The following is a 27,120-nucleotide window of genomic DNA, read 5'->3' on the forward strand; positions in this document are numbered from 1 at the left end:
GTAATTTTCTTTAGGAGGAACCCGGCTGAATTTAGTGCTCTGATCACTTGAGATAGTGATTCGCAAGCTAATGAGATACTGTGGCTACCTGAAAGAATATCATCAACGTATGTTTGTTTTTGTAGCACAGAAGTTGCTAAAGGCAAATTTGTTTGACAGGTTTTTGCCACTCCATGTAATGTCCTAATGGCTAAATAGAGTGCACAATTGATGCCAAAGGTGACTGTTTTAAGTTTGTAGTCGCTGATTGGACTATTACTTGATTTTCGGAAGACTATCCGCTGGAAATTTTGGTCATCGTTATGTACTAAAATTTGCCTATACACTTTCGCTACATCTCCATTGAAAACATATTTAAACATGCGCCAATTTAGTATTAGCAGCATGAGATCAGGTTGTAATGTTGGTCCTGTGTATAGTACATCATTGAGTGATTTGCCTGAGCTCGTACACTTTGAAGCATTAAAAACAACTCGTACTTTTGTTGTGATTTTATCTGGTCTTATTACCCCGTGATGCGGAAGATAAAATGATAAATATCTACCTTTAGATATTTTTTCATATGGTACAGCTTCTTCCATATGATTGAGGTCAAGATATTCATCCATCACGTCATCATATGCTGATTTAAGCTCGCTTTTCTTTATCAAGCTTTTTTCCAAGCTTAGGAATTGCTGGACTGCTGATATTTTCGAGTGGCCTAGAGCTATCGTTTCTGGAAAGGTGGGCTTGAATGGGAGTCGCACAACATAACGACCATGTTCGTTTCTTGTTGTTGTGGCCTGGTAATAGGCTTCGCATGCCAGGTCTTCTTCTGAAGGTTTTGTGATTTGGGGTAGTTCTTCTACTTCCTAGAATTTTTTGAGTTGATTATTTAAATATTCGTTTGAAATAATTTCAACTTGAGTTGTGAAGGAGTTAATTTTTTCTGTGACTTGGCCACTTAAGATTGTGTTTTGGGCTAACAATTTATTAGAGATTTTCTCTATACCTTCAAGAATTATTTGAGGTATTAAGTCGCTGCCCAATAATATGTCGATTTGTGATGGGGTATGGCAGTTGGGATCTGCTAATTTGAGGTATGAGCATTTTCCCACTGTTTTTTATTTACTTCATAGCTTGGAAGCAAATTAGTGAGCTGCGGTAGAACAATGGCTTGTGCATCTATTCGTATATCCGCGTTTGGAGAGACTATGGTGATTGGGCAAACTTTATTTGAATTTTGTATAATTCTTCCGCCCAGTCCCGAAATTTGAAAACTAAAATTTTTGACTGGCAATTTTAGCCGATTCTGAGCTTTTGATGATATAAAGGATCTTTGAGAGCATTGATCTATTAATTCTCTTAATTTGAATAAATCTCCTTTATGTTCTATAGCAATGACCGCTGTGGGTAAAAGAATTTTGCTTTCATTCTCTGAATGAAGCGCTTGAACTTTTGCTGCTTTTGAGCAACATGGGTGTTCCTCTTTATTTTCGGGATTCGGGATTTCGGGATTACCTGATTTGGTTGTCGCGACTAGGCCCGTGGTTTTATGTATATGATTTTGCTTCATATTTGTAAAATTGGTTATGTGAAGCAATGAGTGATGTCGTCGTTGACAGTACACACAACTGAATTTGCTTTCTTTTGTCCCGTGAGAATTGAACAGACAGTTGATGCAAAGTTTATGTTGTCGGACAAGATTATTTCTATATTAAACAGACATTTTTTTAAATTTCTCGCAAGATCTTATATTATGTCCTCCTTTACAGATTTCACAAAATGATTGCCAATGGTTTGTTTGATTTGACACGAATGTTTGGCTTCTATTAACGTGTCTATTATATTGTGTGTTATTACTGACTTGGGGTTTAAAAAAGTTTTTATTTTAGTAATTTTGATGACCTTTTGGCTTAACAACCTTTTTATCTACTCGCTCAGCTATATCAGTTGTTAAAAATTCTTTCATTTGATGCCATTTTGGCGATTTCTTTCTTGCCACTAGTGATTGCTCACATCGTAGCGAAGCAGCATCAGGTAGTGTCGCTGCGCAAATATTTACTAGGATAGGGTCCCACGATTCTGTGGATACATTTTGTGTTTCTAACACAGATAAGCAATTAGTCACTGTCGAGTATAGTTTTCGAAATTCTTGGCTGGTTTCTTGTTGAATTTTTGGTAAATTCATTAAAATAGTTATTTGGTTATCTACCAATACTCTTTCGTTTTCGTATCTTTCGACCAGTGCATCCCAAGCCAGATTAAAATTTTCGTCATTCAAAGCGAAACACTTGACAATACTGCCTGCTTCCTCTTTTGTTTTGTACCTGAGATCTTACAGCTTTTGTGCTCGTGAGAGTTTAGGATGGTCGATATACACCACAGTGAACATGTCCCGGAAGGACGGCCATTGATCATAACCTCCATGAAAAACTTCAGTATCACAAGCTGGTACTTTTAAAAATATACCTGTAAATAGGTTTTCTTTTGGATTTGTAACTACTCTCGGAGGAGGAGTAGTGGCTCTACATGGCCTTAATAAATTTATTTGGTCTAATATCAATGCCTTCGTAGTTTCGTACTGATCGAGGCAGTTTTCATATTTGGCTGATGCCGAAGCTTTAATGTTTTCTAGGAGTCGCCAGTATCTAATATTGTATCGTACGCTGTCAGAACGCGTGCCCATATATTATCTATGCTTTGAATTTTTAAATTTAGGACTGATTCTGTATTGTCGTTAATAGGCGAAGCCGAAAACCGTGTGCAGTATCTAATAAAACTGTCAATTTCAGTTATGAACCTTGACAGTGAATTGTCTTCGGTTCTTTTTTGTTTTGCACTCTGCTTTGAGCGTGTAGCTTCTGCGGGTGTGCCTTGTGCTTTATCATCGTCAGCCATTTTTGGAATTTCTAATCATAGAGGGGTTCGTGGTTTAACCTCATTTGATTTATCAGATTGCATTTATAACTCTTTGAATTAAATTGAAAGCTATTAGCTAGCTATTAAAATAGTTTTGTATTAAATATTTGCTTTAATACGGTTGTAGTAAAAAAATTTAGTTTGCTGCCCAAAGCTGTAGTTAAAAATTTTTATTTTTGTTGAAACTGATTAAAAAATTAGTGTGTTATAATTTTTTTTTTGTTTTTTATCAGACAAGTCAATTTAGATTTTATTAAAATGTATATCCGTATTATTATTATCTTAAAAATTGCCGAAATTGCTTACTGGGTATTCGTTTCACTCGCGAATAATATTAGGTGAAGTAAAAGGTTCGTTCGGTTTTTATCTAAGAGATGGCGTTATTGTCCATAGTATTAGTGTTACCTGTCGCATCATGTCATACTATACGGCGCTGAAAACGTGTTTATTCGTGCTAAAAGTTTGTCTTTGACAGTTTTTCGATTGGTTGACTCAGTACGTTGTGAGCGCTCGTCAAAGATGGACACCAGCAAATAGAAAATTCGCTATATTTTAAAATTTTTCTTCGATCAGGGCGAAAAAGCAGCCAAAGCGACTGAAAAAATTAATTTAGTTTTAGGGGCCCGATACTTTAAACGAACGTGGTTTGCTAGGTTCCGTTCCGGTAATTTCGATGTCAAACATGCACCACGCGTCGGGAGGCCTGTCGTCGAAAATTGCAATAAAATCATGGAAATAGTGGAAACAGACCGTCACGTGAGCACTTATTTAATTGCTGAGGAACTAAAGATAAGCCAGAAAACCGTTTGGAACCATTTGCATAACTCTGGATTCAAAAAAATACTCGATGTTTGGGTGCCACACGAACTAACGCAAAAAAACATGATGGACCGAATTTCCATCTGCGAATTGCTGCTGAATCGCAACAAAATCGCCCCGTTTCTGAAGCGGATTGTGACTGGCGATGAAAAATGGGTCACTTACGACAACATCGAGCGCAAACGGTCGTGGTCAAAGCTCGGGGAAGCGGCCCAGACGGTGGCCAAGACCGGATTAACGGCCAGGAAGGTTTTGCTGTGTGTTTGGTGGGATTGGCAAGGAATCATCTACTACGAGCTGCTCCCCTATCGCCAAACGCTCAATTCGGCCCTCTACTGCCAACAACTGGACCGCTTGAAGGCAGCACTCATCCAGAAGAGGCCATCTTTGATCAACAGAGGCCGGGAGCTTGGATGGGAGGTCCTAATGCACCCACCTTATAGCCCGGACCTGACACCAAGTGATTACTATCTTTTCCTGTCCATGGCGAACGCGCTTAATGGTGAGAAGTTAGCCTCAAGAGAGGCCTGTGAAAATTGGCTCTCCGAGTTTTTTGCCAATAGGGACGCAGCCTTCTACGAGAGGAAGTTTATGAACAAAACGGCACATATTTGACTTAAATCGGACAAATGCACACAAAGTTATCATCTTTTGAAAAATCAATAAAAAACCGAACGAACTTTTTACTTTACCTAATATTTTGTATGTATGTAGGTATATTCGTTTTTATTATATGTATCTATATACATTTGTTTAAAAGGAACGCGAAAATAAAATTGTTCTTAACAACAAATGTATATATATATCCTATATACCTATGTATGTTAATTTTAATTTTCATATGTTTGTATATGCTAATCCGTTTTGACCGTATACTTTTTAGTTATATTGGCATGTGTACATATATGTACATGCATACATGTAACGCGTTTTTGTAAAGTTTTGCTGAGTGCCTATATTTATATACATATATATATAGTTGTAAATATATTACTTTTTATTTATATTTTTTAAGAAAATATATAAGAGAAATGAGAAAGCAAAAAGGTTGGGTTGCGGTATATTTGTAGCGCGGGAAATATGCCAATGTTTAAGAAAATATGTGTACATACATATATGCCGATAATGTTATTGTTGTTTTTTTTTTCTTTCTGCCTTTGCTTATATGTTCTGAGCGATCCTGCTTGTTGCTTTATGGGCCCAAGGGGTATCGCTGGAAAGTTTGCAAGTCGATGAACTTGACTTATAAAATTGTTTTTGTATTTTGTCTTGTGGTGTGTTTGGAGACACGAATTAAGCAGGCAGGTATTTGAACAACAGTAATTTTTTTTTGGAACTTTTAGAATTAGTTAATTTATGTATGTACCATATGATTATGTAGGCATGTTAGAAAAGATGTTACTTGCGATTAATAGCAAAAGGCAAAGTTTTAAAGCCCAAAAATATTTGTATTTAAATTATAAGTATATGCACATATGTATGTATGTATTTCTGTAATATGTTTAATTTTTTGTTTTTCTTAGCCTTTGCTTATGTGCTATAGGCGATCCTGCTTGTTGCTTGATTAGCCCAAGTGGTATCGCTGGAAATATTACTTGACTTTGCAAAAATTTTTTTTTTGAAAGAATATAACGGTGTGTTTGGAGACACAAAATAAGCTGAGGCAGATACCTTATATTGTTTTCTTTTTCAGTTATTTTGTTCGGTTATTTATTTCTAACGAAATACCGATAAAACTGTAAATCAACATACATATGTGCATAAAATGCCTCTATTTTAAAATGTAATTGAAATGGACTCACTTTTTTTTCAGCCAAGGGTTTTTGGGAGAATACTTATGAATGTGTATGCTTCTTCTCGTTTTTCTCTGTTTTAATTTTGTTCTTGCCTCCGGCGTTTTTCCTATGCGTTACTGTCCTAGTCCAGAGAACTTAAAACAACGAGAAGGTGCAAATTGAATTTTGTATGATGCTCGATTGGTTGGCTGAAAATTTGAGATCAAGGAGTTCACCACTTTCTGTATAGTTTTGCTGTTATTTAACAGAAATGAGAATTTTTAACAACGTTCTCTGACAACATACGTATCTCCCAACATAAAGAGAAAAATGAAGCGAAATGAATGAGAAAACAAAAAATACAAATGCCTCTTCATATATGCATGATTATTTTTTGCCATATAAACGATTTTTATGATGAAAAATTGATAAAATATGATTTTTTTTCACAAATGCTACATTGATAAAATGTGAAAGATTATGCAAAAAATGATATTTTACTATTTTCATAATTTTCTAATTTCAATTGTTTCAGAATTAATAATTTATGTATGTACATATGTACATCAATATGTTATATTATATAATATAATAATATATTATCACTTATCAATAAATACATGTGAACGCACTGCTCTAAATGTAAGTATGTACAAATATGCGTACGACCGCGCAAAATAAGTAATGCATACACAAATCTACATACATTTAAGCGTACAAATGTAAGTACGTCAGCCAATAGGCAGAATACAAACATTGTTGTACAAAAGCAACAATTGTCTCAAATAGCATGAGCACCAAAAATCAATATGGTAGCCAAATCCTAAATTTGTAGTAAATCACACACCAACAACATTTTCATTCATGAACGCTGGCGCACAAGCAATAAGCTAAGTCGTTTCATTCTTAAAGCAAACGCCTTACACATCTCCCCGAGCATGCGTTTGCCTACAAGCGTTTTTTCGCGACGATGGCAAAAGCTAAAAATCATAAATTGAACAAATTTTTGATATTCCCTCTAGAAGGGAAAAGTGACAACCCTGCAACACAGAAAACAATGACAAAAGTGGCAACAAAGCTTTTGTCGATTTAAAATATTTCACAATTCTAAAATATTTTTCCGTATCTTCGTCAATATGTATGCATGTTCATATGAAAACATACATACCTACAATGATTTGCTGGCAAAGCTGTTAGAGCGGCAAGGGAAGCGATGACAATCGGCGAGCGTTCGTTTATTTTTCGGCACATCTCGGATTTTCTACCAACAACACAATGTTGTGACGCTTTGTCGTCGCGTCAGTCCTTCGACAGATTGACTCTTTGACATAAAAGCAAAAAACGTGTCAACGGAGATTTCACATGAAGAATTGAGTGTACATACTTATATACATACAAATGTGCAAACGACATAATATATGTAAGTACATAATTACTTTTACACATGCATTTGAAAAGAAAAATTGAAGCATGAATGGGAAATGCCGACGGCAAAACACAATTCCGTACTTTTGTGACTCCATATTGGTGCCAAGTAAATGAATGATTTTAAGAAATATATCAAAATATTTTTAAATTATTATTAATAACTCACAATAAAGTAAAACTTAATTAACATAAAATAATTTAAAAATAATAATAAATAATAGTTCAATAAAAGAGAATATATTTCAAATGGCATATCAATATTCCCAGTTTTGCTTACATATTATATTCTCTTCAATTTTCGTCGGTTGGTTATGTTAAGAGAGCGTATGTTTACAGCTTCACCGCTGTTATAAAAGCGTGAAATGTTATTTGTTTCTCGCGCATGTGTGGTGAACTCCTTGATAAATTCCTACAAATTGTTCGATGTCGAACCTGCACCTTCTCGTTCTTTTAAGTTCTCTGCCTAGTCTCTGCGTGCTTGGTAGATTTAATTCCCCTTTTTGTTGATTTTTTCTTTTAGTTTTGGTTAAATCGCGCCCGTTTTTAATTTTTGGTGATTTTTTGTGTTAGTTTTGTTTATCAATTGATTTCGCGCCCGTTGTAGTAATTTTGTTTAACCAGAGAACTTAAAGGAACGAGAAGGTGCAGGTTCGACAGCGAACCATTTGTAGGAATTTATCAAGGAGTTCACCACACATGCACGAGAAACAAATAATATTTCTCGCTTTTATAACAGCGGTGAATCTGTAAACATACGCTCTCTTAACATAACCAACCGACGAATATTGAAGAGAATATAATCTGTAAGCAAAACTGGGAATATTAATATGCCAATTGAAATTATTCCCTTTTATTGAACTATTAATTATTATTATTTTTAAATTATTTTATGTTAATTCATTTTTTCTTTATTGTGAGTTATTAATAATAATTTAAAAATATTTTGATATATTTCTTAAAATCATTCATTTACTTGACACCATTAGGGAGTCACAAAAGTACAGAATTGTGTTTTGCCGTCGGCATTTCACATTCATGCTTCAATTTTTCTTTTCAAATCATGTGTAAAAGTAATTATGTACGTAAATATGTACTTACATATCTTATTTCGTTTGCACATTTGTATGTATTTGTATGTATATATGTACACCCAATTCCTCATGTGAAATCTCCATTGACACATTTTTTGCTTTTATGTCAAAGAGTCAATCTGTCGAAGGACTGACGCGACGACAGAGCGTCACAACATTGTGTTGTTGGTAGAAAATCCAAGATGTGCCGAAAAATAAACGAACGCTCGCCGATTGTCATCGCTTCCCTTGCCGTTCTAACAGCTTTGCCTACAAATCATTGTAGGTATGTATGTTTTTATATGAACATGCATACATATTGACGAAGATTTTTGCCAGCCACGGAAAAATATTTTAGAATTGTAAAATATTTTAAATCGACAAAAGCTTTGTTGCCACTTTTGTCATTGTTTTCTGTGTTTGCAGAGTTGTCACTTTTTCCTTCTAGAGGGAACATCAGAAAGATGTTCAATTTATTATTTCAAGCTTTTGCCATCGTCGCGAAAAGACGCTATTAGGCAAACGCCTGCTCGGGGAGATGTGTAAGGCGTTTGCTTTTATGAATGAAACGACTTAGCTTATTGGGGCGCCAGCGTTCATGAATATAAATGTTGTTGGTGTGTGATTTACTACAAATTTAGGATTTGTCAATTTGGCTGCCATATTGATTTCTGGTGCTGATGCTATTTGAGACAATTGTTGTTTTTGTACTTTACTTATTTTGCGCGGTCATACGCATATTTGTACATACATACTTACATATAGAGCAGTGCGCTCACATGTATTTATTGATAATTGATAATATATTATTATATTATATAATATAACATATTGATGTACATATGTACATACATAAATTATTAGTTCTGTAACAATTGAAATTAGAAAATTATGAAAATAGTAAAATAGTTCATTCCATTTTTCTAAAACTATTGTACTCTGTAGTAATATGTTGCAAGAGTATAAAAATGTTGCGAAAGCATTCAACATTCATTATTGGACGAAACCACGAATGTATTACAACCAGAGAACTTAAAACAATGAGAAGGTATGATGCTCGATTGGTTGGCTGAAAATTTGAGATCAAGGAGTTCACCACTTTCCGTATAGTTTTCCTGTTATTTAACAGAAATGAGAATTTTTAACAACGTTCTCTGACAAAATTCGTATCTACCAATATAAAGAGAAAAATGAAATGAAATGAATGAGAAAACCAAAAATACAAATGCCACTTCACAAATGCATGATTATTTTTTGCCATATAAACGATTTTTATGATGAAAAATTGATAAAATATGATTTTTTTGCACAAATGCTACATTGGTAAAATGTGAAAGATTATGCAAGAAATGATATTTTACTATTTTCATAATATTCTAATTTCAGTTGTTACAGAATTAATAATTTATGTATGTACATATGTATGTACATCAATATGTTATATTATATAATATACTTGCAATAATATAAGTATTACCAATTATCAATGAAAACATGTGAGCGCACTGCTCTATATGTAAGTATGTATGTACAAATATGCGTACGACCGCGTAAAATAAGTAAAGTACAAAAACAACAATTGTCTCAAATAGCATCAGCACCAGAAATCAATATGGCAGCCCAATTGACAAATTCTAAATTTGTAGTAAATCACACACCAACAACATTTACATTCATGAACGCTGGCGCCCAAGCAATAAGCTAAGTCGTTTCATTCATAAAAGCAAACGCCTTACACATCTCCCCGAGCAGGCGTTTGCCTAATAGCGTCTTTTCGCGACGATGGCAAAAGCTTGAAATAATAAATTGAACATCTTTCTGATGTTCCCTCTAGAAGGGAAAAGTGACAACCCTGCAAACACAGAAATCAATGACAAAAGTGGCAACAAAGCTTTTGTCGATTTAAAATATTTCACAATTCTAAAATAATTTTCCGTGGCTCGCAAAAATCTTCGTCAATATGTATGCATGTTCATATAAATACATACATACCTACAATGATTTGTTGGCAAAGCTGTTAGAGCGGCAAGGGAAATGATGACAATCGGCGAGCGTTCGTTTATTCTTCGGCACATCTCGGATTTTCTACCAATAACACAATGTTGTGACGCTTTGTCGTCGCGTCAGTCCTTCGACAGATAGACTCTTTGCCATAGAAGCAAAAAATGTGTCAATGGAGATTTCACATGAGGAATTGGGTGTACATATATACATACAAATACATACAAATGTGCAAACGACATAATACGTACATAATTACTTTTACACATGCATTTGAAAAGAAAAATTGAAGCATGAATGTGAAATGCCGACGGCAAAACACAATTCTATTTAATTTCTAATATTTTTAAATTATTATTAATAACTCACAATAAAGTAAAAATGAATGAACATAAAATAATTTTAAAAAAATAATAAATAATAGTTCAATAAAAGGGAATATGTTTCAAATAGCATATCAATATTCCCAGTATGGCATACACATTATATTCTCTTCAATATTCGCCGTTTGGTTATGTTAAAAGAGCGTATGTTTACAGATTCACCGCTGTTATAAAAGCGAGAAATGTTATTTGTTTCTCGTGCATGTGAACTCCTTGATAAATTCCTACAAATTATTCGCTGTCGAACTTGCACCTTCTCGTTCATTTAAGTTCTCTGGCTGAATAAGATCTATTAAATTATGGAATTTCGAAATAATATTTATAGTCAATTTGGGCATTTAATATTATTATATAGTTTTTACATAATATGCATTCCTATATAATTTTATATCTTTTATCATATTAATCTTATATAGTCATATGTACATTTATCTGAACATGCGCATTTGAATGTACGCATTCAGAAATTCAAATCATAATTTATCACTTATCAATACACTATATGCAGAGAATGTTAGTAAATATATAAATATTCATATATTAACATTCTCTGCTATATGTGCGCATATTGATTTATATGTCAACATATATATGTATGTATGTATATATAACATTGCCAACAAATAATGCATACACAAACCAACCTACATACATATGAATATCCGTACACATGTAAATATGTTACCTGCAAAAACTACAAACATTGTTCTACAAAAACAACAATCGTCACAAGTCAATATGTCAGCCAAATAGCCGAAGCCAAAATATATATGGTAAATCACACAACAACAACATTTTCATTCATGAACGCAGGCGTACTTTCGACAAGCAACCTCGCTTCATTTACGACGATGGCAAAAGCTAAAAATCATAAATTGAACAAATTTCTGATATTCCCTCTAGAAGGGAAAAGTGACAACCCCGCAAATATGAGTATTAAAATATTTTAAAATAAAAGTGACAACATAGTATATTTGTCGATTTACAATTCAAGAAACTTTTTAAAGAAAATATTCAATATTCCTCTGATTTATGTAAACAGTAAACCCCGGTTAAGTATCACTCCTCCAATCCCTCTTATCTGCCTGTGGCTTGCTGCATCTCACGTTTTTTTTCTTAATTTTTTTAAGGAAAACGGTATTTTTTTTTTAAATACATAGAAATTATTTTTTTGGTACCACTCGCTTAAGTACCACAATCGCTTATGTACTACAAAGCACAAAAAATCTGCAACTTTGGTTTTGGCACTTAACCGGGATTGACTGTATTTGTCAAAAAATGTACGTAAGTGCGTATGTAAATATTTGAATTTTTTGTACACACATCTGCACATGACTTGTTGACTTTGTTTCCATTTACGCATGCCACGTTGTATATGAATAAGGGTTGATTTTGCACTTGCCATATGCGATGTATGTTTGTAAGAGTGTGTATGGTTCTGATATTCCATGAAACAATGAGTGTACATATTTACATACATACGTTGCATATAGACAAATTAACAATTATAATGGGTACTTTCATATTTGTTTACATGCACACATAATTATACATATACTTACATATATATATATAAGAATATTTGCGACCGCTTGGTCTTTTCTTATGGGGTTATGTCAAGCAAGAGGAGTACAAAATCAAACCCAGAAATCTGACTGAACTGAAGCAGTCCATTATAGATTTTCTATACAATACAAAAAAAATTAATGTAATGCATTGATTAAAAAGAAACTTATTACGGTTTATTTTTGTAGCACGATTCGTGAGCCGCCCTGTATATGCAGAATATCCTAAAATTATATGTAAATTCGCTTGCGCATTGTAAATATACGAATCTCTAAGCGTACATTTCTTAACATTGAATTTAGCATTATTTTTCTCTTTGAAAATTCAAAATGCTTAATTCTGCTATTTTGCGCTCCGCAGGGGTAAAATTCTCGTGAAATCAGCTTATAATTTGTTTGTGGTGAAATGCACTAATGTTGGCGAGTCAGAGAACTTAAAGGAACGAGAAGGTGCAGGTTCGACAGCGAACCATTTGTAGGAATTTATCAAGGAGTTCACCACACATGCACGAGGAGCAAATAACATTTCACGCTTTTATAACAGCGGTGAATCTGTAAACATACGCACTCTTAACATAACCAACCGACGAATATTGAAGAGAATATAATCTGTAAGCAAAACTGGGAATATTAATATGCCAATTGAAATTATTCCCTTTTATTGAACTATTATTTATTATTATTTTTAAATTATTTTATGTTAATTCATTTTTTCTTTATTGTGAGTTATTAATAATAATTAAAAAATATTTTGATATATTTCTTAAAATCATTCATTTACTTGACACCATTATGGAGTCACAAAAGTACAGAATTATGTTTTGCCGCCGGCATTTCACATTCATGCTTCAATTTTTCTTTTCAAATCATGTGTAAAAGTAATTATGTACGTAAATATGTACTTACATATCTTATTTCGTTTGCACATTTGTATGTATATATGTACACCCAATTCTTCATGTGAAATCTCCGTTGAGACGTTTTTTGCTTTTATGTCAAAGAGTCAATCTGTCGAAGGACTGACGCGACGACAGAGCGTCACAACATTGTGTTGTTGGTAGAAAATCCAAGATGTGCCGAAAAATAAACGAACGCTCGCCGATTGTCATCGCTTCCCTTGCCGTTCTAACAGCTTTGCCTACAAATCATTGTAGGTATGTATGTTTTTATATGAACATGCATACATATTGACGAAGATTTTTGCCAGCCACGGAAAAATATTTTAGAATTGTAAAATATTTTAAATCGACAAAAGCTTTGTTGCCACTTTTGTCATTGTTTTCTGTGTTTGCAGAGTTGTCACTTTTTCCTTCTAGAGGGAACATCAGAAAGATGTTCAATTTATTATTTCAAGCTTTTGCCATCGTCGCGAAAAGACGCTATTAGGCAAACGCCTGCTCGGGGAGATGTGTAAGGCGTTTGCTTTTATGAATGAAACGACTTAGCTTATTGGGGCGCCAGCGTTCATGAATATAAATGTTGTTGGTGTGTGATTTACTACAAATTTAGGATTTGTCAATTTGGCTGCCATATTGATTTCTGGTGCTGATGCTATTTGAGACAATTGTTGTTTTTGTACTTTACTTATTTTGCGCGGTCATACGCATATTTGTACATACATACTTACATATAGAGCAGTGCGCTCACATGTATTTATTGATAATTGATAATATATTATTATATTATATAATATAACATATTGATGTACATATGTACATACATAAATTATTAGTTCTGTAACAATTGAAATTAGAAAATTATGAAAATAGTAAAATAGTTCATTCCATTTTTCTAAAACTATTGTACTCTGTAGTAATATGTTGCAAGAGTATAAAAATGTTGCGAAAGCATTCAACATTCATTATTGGACGAAACCACGAATGTATTACAACCAGAGAACTTAAAACAATGAGAAGGTATGATGCTCGATTGGTTGGCTGAAAATTTGAGATCAAGGAGTTCACCACTTTCCGTATAGTTTTCCTGTTATTTAACAGAAATGAGAATTTTTAACAACGTTCTCTGACAAAATTCGTATCTACCAATATAAAGAGAAAAATGAAATGAAATGAATGAGAAAACCAAAAATACAAATGCCACTTCACAAATGCATGATTATTTTTTGCCATATAAACGATTTTTATGATGAAAAATTGATAAAATATGATTTTTTTGCACAAATGCTACATTGGTAAAATGTGAAAGATTATGCAAGAAATGATATTTTACTATTTTCATAATATTCTAATTTCAGTTGTTACAGAATTAATAATTTATGTATGTACATATGTATGTACATCAATATGTTATATTATATAATATACTTGCAATAATATAAGTATTACCAATTATCAATGAAAACATGTGAGCGCACTGCTCTATATGTAAGTATGTATGTACAAATATGCGTACGACCGCGTAAAATAAGTAAAGTACAAAAACAACAATTGTCTCAAATAGCATCAGCACCAGAAATCAATATGGCAGCCCAATTGACAAATTCTAAATTTGTAGTAAATCACACACCAACAACATTTACATTCATGAACGCTGGCGCCCAAGCAATAAGCTAAGTCGTTTCATTCATAAAAGCAAACGCCTTACACATCTCCCCGAGCAGGCTTTTGCCAACACGCCTCTTTTCGCAACGATGGCAAAAGCTAGAAATCATAAATTGAACATTTTTCTAATGTTCCCTCTAGAAGGGAAAACTGACAACCCTGCAAACACAGAAATCAATGACAAAAGTGGCAACAAAGCTTTTGTCGATTTAAAATATTTCACAATTCTAAAATATTTTTCCGTGGCTCGCAAAAATCTTCGTCAATATGTAGGCATGTTCATATAAAAACATACATACCTACAGTGATTGTGGGCAAAGCTGTTAGAGCGGCAAGGGAAGCGATGACAATCGGCGAGCGTTCGGTTATTTTTCGGCACATCTCGGATTTTCTACCAACAACACAATGTTGTGAGTTCTTCGACAGATTGACTCTTTGACATAAAAGCAAAAATGTGGCAACGGAGATTTTACATGAAGTAATGAGTGTCCATATCTACATAAAAATACATACAAATGTGTAAACGACATAATATAATATATGTATGTCCTGTTACATATGTTTACACATGCATTTGAAAAGAAAAATTGAAGCATGAATGTGAAATACCGACGGCAAAACACAATTCTGTACTTTTATGACTCCATAATGGTGTCAAGTACAATTAATGAAAATAATAAAGTAAAAATGAATTAACATAAAATAATTTAAAAAATAATAAATAATAGTTCAATAAAAGGAATATGTTTCAAATAGCATATCAATATTCCCAGTTTGGCATACATATTATATTCTCTTCAATATTCGCCGTTTGGTTATGTTAAGAGAGCGTATGTTTACAGATTCACCGCTGTTATAAAAGCGAAAAATGTTATTTGTTTCTCGTGCATCTGTGGTGAACTACAAATTGTTCGCTATCGAACCTGCACCTTCTCATTGTTTTAAGTTCTCTGTTACAACTATATTTGATAGATTATTATTAATATTATTGGTCTTAGACTTACATAGTTTCATTATTGCATTTTGCTATGTGTCCGAAATATTTCTATATACCTAATTAACTCGAATGATATATACATATGTAATATAAACTTAAAACTTTTGGCTACATTTAGTATATTGGGTATATTGACCAGATCTTCAGAAATCAGTATAACTGGGATGTGAGGGTAAGGCAATGTGCAGTGGTTTCACTTGTATGAGAGTCCCCGCCATAAATAATTTTAGATGATATACCGTTTTAAAAATTTCATCAAAATTATATAAAAATATGAGAAATATATAATATTATAAAAAATTGAGCACATCGGACGACTATATCCTATAGCTCCCATAGTAGCAGTCAGTAACGGATCGATAAATGATTTTTTAATTTAAGGGAAACTGGGCGTGGTATTACTAATAATAATACGATACAAAAGGAAACACACATACCTTCAAGAATATTCGCATTGATTGATGGTACTCAAAAATGTTGTGATAACACAAAAAATATTCTAGAAAAAACATGTATATAATATAATTTGGAAACGAACAACAATTTTATAAATAATTTACATATCATCTCATCAAGTAAATCTATAGTTGACTTTAGCTGCGTTGGTTTGTGGTCGTAAGCGAGTTTTCGTGAAAATTCTCTGTGTATATTGTAATCGGAACCTTTTGATATCTTCAATCCCAGCTTCTTCCAGTCGAAACCAAGGAATGTTTTATAACTTCAGAACCTTGAAGTAAAATTTTATAAACCTATATGTAGGGGTATAAAACCAGGAATACTTTCCAACCATCTGCTTTGCGATTTTATAAACATATTCCCTAAATTTTGATGAATTAATCTTGTAACCATGGCCTTGAAAGCAAAATATGTCCTCCGTTTTGTTAAACGTTGGTCTAATGAATTTAGGGATCCGTATATTACTAAAACACTTTTTACAACTTTGGTTAGACCTACATTGGAATATGGCTCTGTTGTATGGAACCCTTGCTACAAAATCCATTCTGAAAAGTTAGAGTATGTTCAAAAACTAATTTTACTTTTCGCCGATGGGCATTTCCGATGAAATTCTAGGTTAAGTCTAAATCCATACACTAGTCATTTAAACTCATAAATCTACCTTCACTACTATTCGTAGGGAAAGGTTTGGCATAATATTGTTAGAGAAAATTTTGAATGGAAAAGTTTTCAGTTCTTTTCTCCTGTCTGAAATTAAATTTAATATCCCGGTTCGCTTTTCGAGTCAGTTTAGACCCTTACTGTTAAAAACTTGTAGATCAAATTTCGAACTAAGCGAACCATCTCGCCGTATATGTCATTATTGTAATTCCTATTCTTGCAAATTTGATTTATCTGACTCACCTTTTTAAATAAAAAACATTATATTGCTTTCTCTTAATAAATAAAAACTTAACAATTTATTATATCGTAACTATAAATCTTAGCTGTTGAAACTTATGTTTATATAGCTGAGCAGTTTTAGACCTGAACTCTTAAAAACCTCTCTTGCCTTTTCTGACTCGGCTAATTCCGCACGTATACGGATTGCGCCCCTCGCGTCGGTTAGCCAGGTGGATTGCAATCGTTAGGTTATTATTATAAAATTTGGCTTGCAGCAAAGGTGAATCTTGGAGTATTAAATCTTTATTAGTTCCCGTAATATCGGCAGATATATCAGGATAATTGAAAAACACAAAAATACAGCACAACAGCTGGGCACAGCATCGTCTTTTCAAGGCAAATTTGACGTTGAATGAAAAATATGACGTTAGTATATTTCAGATTATACACATATAGATAAATTTGGGCATCTACAATTAACTTTTTTATTACCTTAAGCCATACACAAAAAAACTGAAAAAGAAATGGATGGGGGAATCGGGGGGAAACGCAACTAAAACTTTATGTAAACATATTAAAGACGCACAAAAAATGCATAAAATACAGGTACACTAAGGTACACTTAGGTTTGATTTTGTTCATTTTGTAACATAAAAAACATTTAATTCAAATTCCATTAAAAATAATTAAAATTCGTAAACGTAATAAATCGCCTGACCACGTTGCACTTGTTGTGAAATATTTACGCTGCGTGCACCTGCTCCTAAAAAATAATTAACTGATCAATGGTATAGAAAGATCCGTTAGATTTTCAGAAAAAACCGGTTTTTCATTCAGAAGTTTGGATATTTCATAGACAATTTGTTTGTTTCTCGCAATTTTTTCACATGATTTTTTTATTTTTGGCTTATGGGCGAAACCACTCTGTGGTCATATTTAGAGCAAAGTCACATTATTTTTAAGAAAACCAGTCCACTTAATTGCATTTAAAAATCACATACATATGTATGTATGTTGCCGGACATACACGCTTTTAAATCAAATGGAAGTTAAAACGAATGCAAATATTGCGAATATTAGGGCAAGGGGGAGATCTTGATTGCGTTTACGTTTAACCCACATATTGGGCATAACGACTGCTAGACTAACGAAAATCATTCTATGGTATGTACATATGTATACAGTATATGGCAGCTGGGATGATTTTTTGTCAGATTGGCACTGAACTGGTACTCTTTTCAAGATATCATGTTAGTTTTGTTCAGTATTTTTTGGCATTTCATCATGCAAAGACTTACTGCTGAACAACGTTTACAAATCGTTTAACTTTATTACGAAAATTCACGTTCTGTAAAAAATGTGTTTCGCGTGCTTTGCTCAACTTATGATCAACATATCGGCATACTAAGCGTACTATTCGCAACACCATCACCCATCTTGAGACCTAGCATTCATTATTGGATAATATTCGACCGAATAGATCACATCCAGCACGCAGTGAAGAAATTATAGCGGCCTAACTGAGAGTGTACACGATGACCGTTGAGAGTCGATTTGGCGCCGTTCGCAGCAACTCGGGCTGACATATGGAACGATTTCACATTTTACGCTGAGATCTTAAATCGAAAGCATACAAAATACAGCTTGTGCAAAAACTGAAGCCGCTCGACCATCCCAAGCGACATTGCTTCGTTCTATGGGTTTTTGAAAATTTTCAAGAAGATCCGACGATTTCGAGCTCCAACGAAAATTTGGAAACAAATTAATATCAAGAAACTCCACTTACCGCTGACCCCCGAGGGCACCTGACCTGATTATACCAAGAGCAAGCAAGAGATGTAAAAAATAAACCCAGTAATCTGACTGAATTGAAGTAGTCCATTACATCAATAATTGAGGCAATCCCGACTTCAACCATTCAGGCCGCAATGAATAATTTTCAAATTAGGTGTCGCATATGCGTTGCCGAGCTAGAGGTCATTTAGGGACCATAATTCTTAAATGCAATTAATTATATAAAATAAAATAAAATTTGCTATACAATACAATTAAAATAAATGCAACGCATAGATTAAAAAAAAGATACGTGTGGCACTCGGGAACTGCCGTGGTAAAGCTATTGTATAGCATTTTTTATCAACTTATACAATTATAATTATCTTTTTATTTATTATCCAGTATTTTTTTTTCTTTGATATTGATTAAAGTTTTTTTTGTAAGTTACACTTTGTGAACGTGGTGACCGTTAAGAAAACAAATTGGTTTTCTTTTTTTCTGAATAAATGAAATATTAATATTGTTTTACATATTTTTATTATCTTACAATACATGTAAGTTATTCAGGAATTTTTATCATATAGTTAAACTATAGGTTTATGGTAACTGAAATAAGAAACATAAGTTTGAGACTTGATAATGTTGTGGATTCTTCTGAATCATTATGCATTTTTAAATTCAATTTTTCCGAAAAAAAAGTTGTCAACCGCTCTGATCTTCAGAGAAGTTGATGTTGAAATCGCTAGCCAAGATAAGTGAAAATTTATTACCATTGATAATCCGATTGAAATACCTTATTTCAATTACATTGTTTCATTCTAACCAGATATTGTTGAAAAAGGTGTGGTAGCTATTTACCAAAATAATAATAATGTTACTAATATTATGACTCAAAATATTGAAAAATTAATTTATTATTAATTAAATTTTCATTACATTCCATATTTTTATTTGCCATTCAAAAAATTGTATCTAAAATATCATTATTTGTGAATCACCCCGCAATTGATTTGATCCGCTTGAGATATGCTAAAGTACGCCTAAAAGTATGTAAACATGTTGCGCATACTTTATGATCGTGTTAGGTTTAATTCCGTTACGCCGCGTTCAAAGTCCGCGATAGAAGCTAAGCAATAGCTTTAAAAGTTATTACGGTTTGTTTGTGTAGCCCGATTTGTGCGCCACCTTGTATATAAGATAAAAGGGGGCTAGGGGAAATTTTTACATAATTTTACTTCTTTTGGCGCAAGGACACAATAGAGTATATCTATATGACTATTCTTTTTTTTTTGTAAAATATCAGTTAAAGATAAGAAAGACGAGGTAGAGAATTTTGGAATGAAATATATTTAACCACGTCAGAAAGTATTTGAAGAATATTTATATACTAAAATTGAAAAGTGATATCCAGCAGTTATATATCTATCTGTACACTAAGGAAATTATCAACGTGAATATTTTACACTAAATTATGTGAACCGCGTTCTACAGCAACCATCACAAACTACCCTAACTGTTTTTTTTACTCTTTGGGAAGTTGACAAACTTGCAAAAACTTTGTTTACTCTTTTGTAAACTGCCTAATTATTAAGATTTTATTTTTTTTTGAGATTTTTGGTGCATCATGTCCGAGGTTCGATATCGTTTGCTGATTTAATTCCTAACTACTGTGCTAATACTAATAAGAAGGATAATATGCTGGAGGCAATTCTTGGTGATATTTCGTATTTAGAAGAGATATGGAATACATTTCGTAAAAGTGTCTGTAAAAATTTAGTGTTCCAGGCGAGAGAACTGACTAATGATATGGATTATAATACAATATTTTTAATAAAGGACTAATTGTAATGGAAACTCTTTTCTCTCTCCATATTACAGCATTTTAAAGTTTTTGTTTACCTAAACCTATATATGCAAGAAACAACCTTAAATACGAACGAACTAGACTAATTTCAACAGAGGAACACTCACCGTAAAGCAAAAATTAATATAGCGAGGAATACTTAACAGTGTAAAGCAAAGCGTTCGTCACTTCAGTAAGTTTAGTTAAAGTTTGGAATGAAGACAGAATTGCTGTTGCGGTCGCCTCTTCAAACATCGCTGTCACTCACTATAAGGAGGAAGAACAGGTTAAATTCGGGTGTAACCGCACATTTTATACTCTCGCAACTAGCAAGTATAAAACCGGGGAAATATCTTCAGGTTCAGCAAACTTTATATAAAACAAGTAATGAAGAAGGATAATTAATAGAATATCAAATATTATAATATTCTTAATGTTGCTAAGATATTATATCTTACATATTAATTGACATATACGGTACAAAGACGACTGAAAGTTTGAATTTCTTATATACCATAACTCTTTGCAATTTTCTTATATAAGGTATGTGGGACAGCGAATATTTTGACCCGATTTTATCTAGTTTCGGTATAACGATATATCATTACTAAAAATAGAGGTTTGCTGATTTTATTAAGAAACCTTTCAGATTGACGAATATATAATATAAGCTATGAAGTCAGGCGGATGTTTTTTTTTTTTAATTATTTATATTTGGCACAAGTGCGTGTTCTCATCACACAAATATTCTACCCAATTTTCAATGCTAGACCTCACAGATGGACCGATATGCTCAGAAAAAATCAGCCATATGCACTAGGGTCCACATATTATATAGTTATATTCCGATTTCGAGAATTTTTGGGCGTAAGGAGAAATACCTTAAGGGCACTATTTGTGTAATGTTTAGTTCTGATAACTTCATCGATGTTTAATTTGTATACTGTGAAGTGAAGCCCAGTTTCACAGCGTATAATATAAATATTTGGGTTATTTCACACACAAAATTTAGTTGAAATTGGTCGGGTAGTTCCTGAGATATAGGATTTCACCTGCAGCACCACACCCCTTGTCCAATTTTTATACCTGTTCTTATAAAACTTTTGCTTACCATCATGATTGTGAAATTTAATGTTTGTGACGCATTTATTCAGCGAGTTATGGCAGTGTTAGCAGTTTTCAACATAACCGTTATATTGGGAGTGTGTGTGGTTATTATCTGATTTTGGAGAGAAAAATGCTTAAAATACTTATTTTCAGCAAGTTTCGTTGATTAATATGCACATTAAACAACTTACCATTATATTTCAGCATTGAGTTGTTGTCGAAAACCAGAAGATCGAAACTCACTATATTAGGAACATGAGATTTAAAACAAGATCTACACCAACTCATTTCATATTTTGCGCAAAGCTATTAATATAATTTTATAATTTTTAAACAGATTTGTCAATTTCATTAAAATATCATACATTTTGACCAACCTAAAAGGTTTGAGGTCAGCTGAAAAGTTGGAAATCACTTTATAGAGTATATTGGGATCAGAATTATGTATTATTGTATTATTTATAAATATTCGGCATAAAGTTTGTTAGAATAACGAAATTCAGTATTTGTAGTAGTATAATACCATATAATTTATACTTATAAGAAAAACACGCTTACACAATTTTTCTAAGATAACTCAGATATTAGCCAATATATGGTATGAGGTATTAAGTCAACCGGAAGTTCCAAAATCTTCTGTTGGTATATTGAGGCTAAGGAAATGTTGACCCGATTCAACCCATTTTTGGCATACAGAGATATCATTATCAGGAAAGGATTCTTTATGGATTTCAACAATATATCTCAGACTTTTACCAATATTTTCGGTCAAAAGTTAGCAATAGGCCCTGGGGTCCACGCATTCGGAATCTGGGGGCCCGAACAGGTGTGTTTTTGGTCATAAGCACACCTTATAAGCACTTTTTGTACAAAGTTGTATTCCGATATATTCATTGGCGCTTGATTTGTATACTGCAAAGCGAAATAATCCAATTGAATTTAAAAATGTTTATATGTAAACTAGATGTGTTTGCATTCTGATTTCGCCAAGTTTCGCACCGTAACGTAGAAATATCAGGAAAATATTACCTACCAAATTTGGTTGAATGTGGTCAAGTAGCTCCCGAGAAAATGAGAGATGATGAGATACACTGGGAAAAAAGAGTCTGCGTACAAGGTACCAACAAAAATTAACTGTTGTAAAAAATAACTTTATATACTTTTTATAAAAACCAATTTATTTGAAAGTTATTAAAGGACATTAAATATGTAGTAGTTTGAAAATAAAAGTGATGAAATAGCCGAAAGTAAAATATAAACAAAACAAAACAAACGAATGAATAGAAAACCCATTAGAAAAAGTCGTCGTACAAAGTACATAAGTCGAATAAAGTTATTCTTTTTACGAATTCTTCTTAAAATGCAAAAGGAAGTCGGATACCCACAACGTTTTAAAACTTCCGCTTAAGGTTTTAGAATGGAATATACATGCATAGAGGTTTCTGTCGAAGGGATATGAGCCCATTAATTAAAATCTTGTGATACTGATGGTGTTTAAAACTGCTTGGGAACATTGTAGAGTAGCTAAAGCTGTAAAAAATAGGAACCACTTCCCGTGCTCGTTTTGTGCCTCTTGATTCCAAAGACGCAAAACATGCCATCATCGAAAAAAATAACTTTCTGCCAAACTGCCTGATTGACTAGCAATATGAATGAGTTCTTGTGTGCGGGTTGACTATAAAACCCTGTTCTTTTTTTTTTATTTGCGTATGATGTCAGTGTAGAGGGATTAATTTGATCAATTTTGGATGCAATAAGTCGAAGATTTTGTTTCACAATTTGCAAAATGTTACGAGTTTCACGCCGTGTTAGTATTTTTGGCCACCCTGGACGAGCCGAAGTACAAAACGACGGTATGTTTATGATTCTTGTATTACTCTTTGTATGAAAGAATGTCTTCTTCGATCGATTTTAGAGTTTGCTTTTCTTTCTTCGCAAAGTTTAACCATTATTTCCCTTTCAGAGGGGTTTATTTCTTTTCTTTTAGGCGAGATTCGGTATTCTAAATGTAATAACAAACTGAATAGAACAAAAATCTTTTCAAATTCCTTCTTTTGCGAGAACAAGTGAAACTACAAGTATATCTCTCCGACATTTGGTTATTATGTAAGGAATTCCGATTTTACTACTTGTAGGCAGACTTTTTCTGGTCTGCCAAATTACTATTTTTTGTAAATTTGTCTATAAAACTATGGTGTTAGATTTTTATTGCCTCAAATGCTATGGGATTATACAGTATACTAGTAATAAAGCACTAAATTTGCTTATACCCTTAAGTTTAGTATATAAAAGTTATTTTTTAACAAAAGAAAATAGGAAATTATATCGTCCAATTTTGAAACCGGCTCCTATTAAGCCTTCGTTTACCATCGCGGATTTAAGCTAAAATGTTTCTGACGCATTTAATTAAGAATTTAATGCACTTATAGTCGTTTTGAACAAAACCGTTACATGAGATTTCACCTATTTTCCCACTGTCGTAAGAGGTGTCGAAAGGATTTGTCATGTGCAAAGTTACCACCCAACTATCTTGAATAGTTTGGGAGATACACACCAAGCGAAGTAAGTATCAGACCAATACCAAACTTTAGATTTGGGTTATCTAAAACTAATGTTATTTGATTTATTTTTGCATATTGTGTTCATTATTTATATATATGAAGAGAATATATATTGACAGTAATTTTTGTGAAATTCAAGGAACAGGAACAATTATTCGTCTAGAACGAAAAAAATAAAAGACCGCAATTATATTTTTTAACAACAAGCAAAAACTCGTCAAGTAATTGATTTATAACCGGTATTGGATCTTATTTTTAACTATGACTTGCTGTGGACATTGAGGCATTGAGCAAATTAATTTATTTATTCATTGTTTTTGATGAATTTTGATCTATTCTTGGTTAATTGCATTTCTGAGACTCTTGACATGGTCTAAACGCCTCTCATTCTTGAAAATAGCTTGAGAAAGAATTTCCCGAACGTTCTCAATAGGACTGAGATCTGGACTGCAGGCGGGCCATGCCAGGACGGCCCGATGCCGGGAATATTCCGATGTTGCCTTTGATGAATGAACTGCCACATTATTCCACTGAAACATTCAATTTTCCTTCGAAATATCATCACAAAAACTTTAAAGTACTTCATCCAGAAGCTCGATGTATTTTTGGCTATTAATTTTCGTTAAAATATAACAGATTGGAGACCACCAAAATTGCGCTCGACTCTTTCCCACTTCTTCTTAAGTTTGTCGTGCCAATATAGTTGGAAACCATCTGAAGCAACAATAAATTATTTAAAAATATTACCACCTCCTCTTCCACCCGAAATTTATATTTTTCAGCAAAGTTTGGGTGTAACCGAACATATACTCTTGCAACGTGCAAGGATACTTCAAATGCACTATTTGTGAAAAGTTGTATCCGAATATATTCATTGGTGTTTGATTTGTGTACTGGAAAGTGAAAGAATCATATGGAATTTAAAATTATGCTATATGGAAAGTAGGCGTGGTTGTTATCCGGTTACCCCATTTTCACATTGTGACATAGAATCGTTATGGTATATACCGAATTTAGTTGAAATTGGTGGAGTAGGTCGGAAGATATGTGATTTCACCTAAATGTGGAAGGAGCCACGCCCATCGACCAATTTTGACCCCAGCTTCTATAAAGCCCTGTTTGATATTTCTGTGTGAAATTTCTCTGGCGCTATTGGTTATTGATTTACCGCGCTTTAAGTAGTTTTTAACAAATCCAGTCTATGGGGATAAGGCGAGGTTATACAAATTATTTCGCAGGTGCCCCTTGCTACTGCGATCCCCTGTACAATATTACTTGTTTATATCTTAATTTAGTACTTACTTATGGCGATTTATAAGTTTTCGGTTAATGTAATTACGACCACCTACGAACTCGTCTTTACTTTTGCAATGTTGGTTTTTCAAAATTGTACAATAATTAAATTTTCTCCCTTTTTTGTTTTAATTTCACGAGGAAGGAAGGGCTTAATTCGTGTGTGGCCGAACATTTTATACTCCCGCACACATTATCTTTAAGAAAACTTGTCCACTAAATTTCAATAAAATATTTCACATTTTAACCAACCTAAACGGTTTAAGGTGGAATGATATATTGGGGACAGAGAAAGGATTGGGGTGTTTGTTACATTAAAACAAGAACTATAATACCCTTCACAAATACAAAGGCTCCTTACAAGAACTTGATTCCGATCGTTCAATTTGTATGGCAGCTATATGATATAGTGATCTGATCTGAACAATTTCTACGGAGAAGAATTTGTTGCTGCCTCGTACCTAATTTCGTGAAGATACCTCGTCAAATAAAAACAATTTCCATACAAGCACTTTACTCCGATCGTTCAGTTAATTTGGCAGCTATATGCTATAGTCATTTAAACTATACAATTTCTTCAGAGATTGCATAATTGCCTTAAATAATAATCCATGCCAAATTTCGTGAAGATACTTCGTCAAATATAAGAGTTTTTCATGCAAGCACTTGATTCCGATCGTTCAGTTTGTATGGCAGCTATATGCTATAGTTGTCCGATATCGGCCATTGAGCAGGTTCTTAGTGAGAAAAAGGCAGGTGCAAAATTTCAGATCAATAGCCTTAAAACTGAGGGACTAGTTTGTAAATATACAGACATAGCTAAATTCTTTATACCTATATAAAGTATATATATTTTATAGGGTCACCGATGTTTCCTTCTGGGTATTACAAACTTCGTGGCAAACTTAATGTATCCTGTTCAGGGTATAAAGAGTAGTAGTAGTACATGGGAGCTGGGATAATTTGTTGACCGATTCCCCACATTTTTGGCACTAAACTGGTTATAAAATATATCCAATATCTTGTTAAAATATCTTGCATATTGACCGATATTTATTGTATTTATAAAGCCAAACGGACTTTATGATGGGGACTAGAGAAGGTATTCACCCTTTTTAGAAGAAAACACACTATTAGAAAAATATTGTCTCTAAATTTCGTTAAGATAACTCACATACTGACCGCTATATATACAAGTAGTATAAAGTCAATCTGAAATTCGAATTTTTACTGATTTTATTCCTTTTTGGCGCCAGTTCACGCTATTATCAATTAAACATGTTTGCGGGTTTTAAATAATATAACTCAGAGTAAAATATCAGCTAGAGTTACTGCAACCACATGTACAAAAAAGGGGTATGTATCATATGATTACATTTCGAACTTCCATTAATTATTATAGTAGATTAAGGTGAGTATTTTACATAGCGTTGCAACTTTATAATTCAATTAAAATATTTTAATAGTTCATGAAGTCGCTTGACGCAACACCGGCCATCTTGATAGCATCATGATCCTTCAATGTCGATAGGCAGCAGGGCGAGTTTGTGTATAGGGCGCTTAATTGTGCTTCCCTTGCCGTCTTGTACTTCTGTGGTTGAGACGACTCGTCCTAGTACCCACTGCGAGATCGCCATGTTGTAGATTGCGTTTCGGGTGCAGCCATTTGTTGCGCTCCTGAAGGCCCGTCAGGTATGTTTTG

At 33.3% G+C, this 27,120-nt stretch overlaps 1 protein-coding gene across 2 annotated transcripts in view; it reads left to right on the top strand.

Moving 5' to 3' along the window:
* Window positions 1–27,120, top strand: part of Wnt4 (Wnt oncogene analog 4) — a 149,610-nt gene that overhangs the window by 80,512 nt on the left and 41,978 nt on the right. The gene's annotated exons all lie outside the window — the stretch shown is intronic.

The sequence above is a fragment of the Bactrocera oleae genome, chromosome 3 (genome assembly GCF_042242935.1).
Source record: "Bactrocera oleae isolate idBacOlea1 chromosome 3, idBacOlea1, whole genome shotgun sequence".
Lineage (NCBI taxonomy): Eukaryota > Metazoa > Arthropoda > Insecta > Diptera > Tephritidae > Bactrocera > Bactrocera oleae.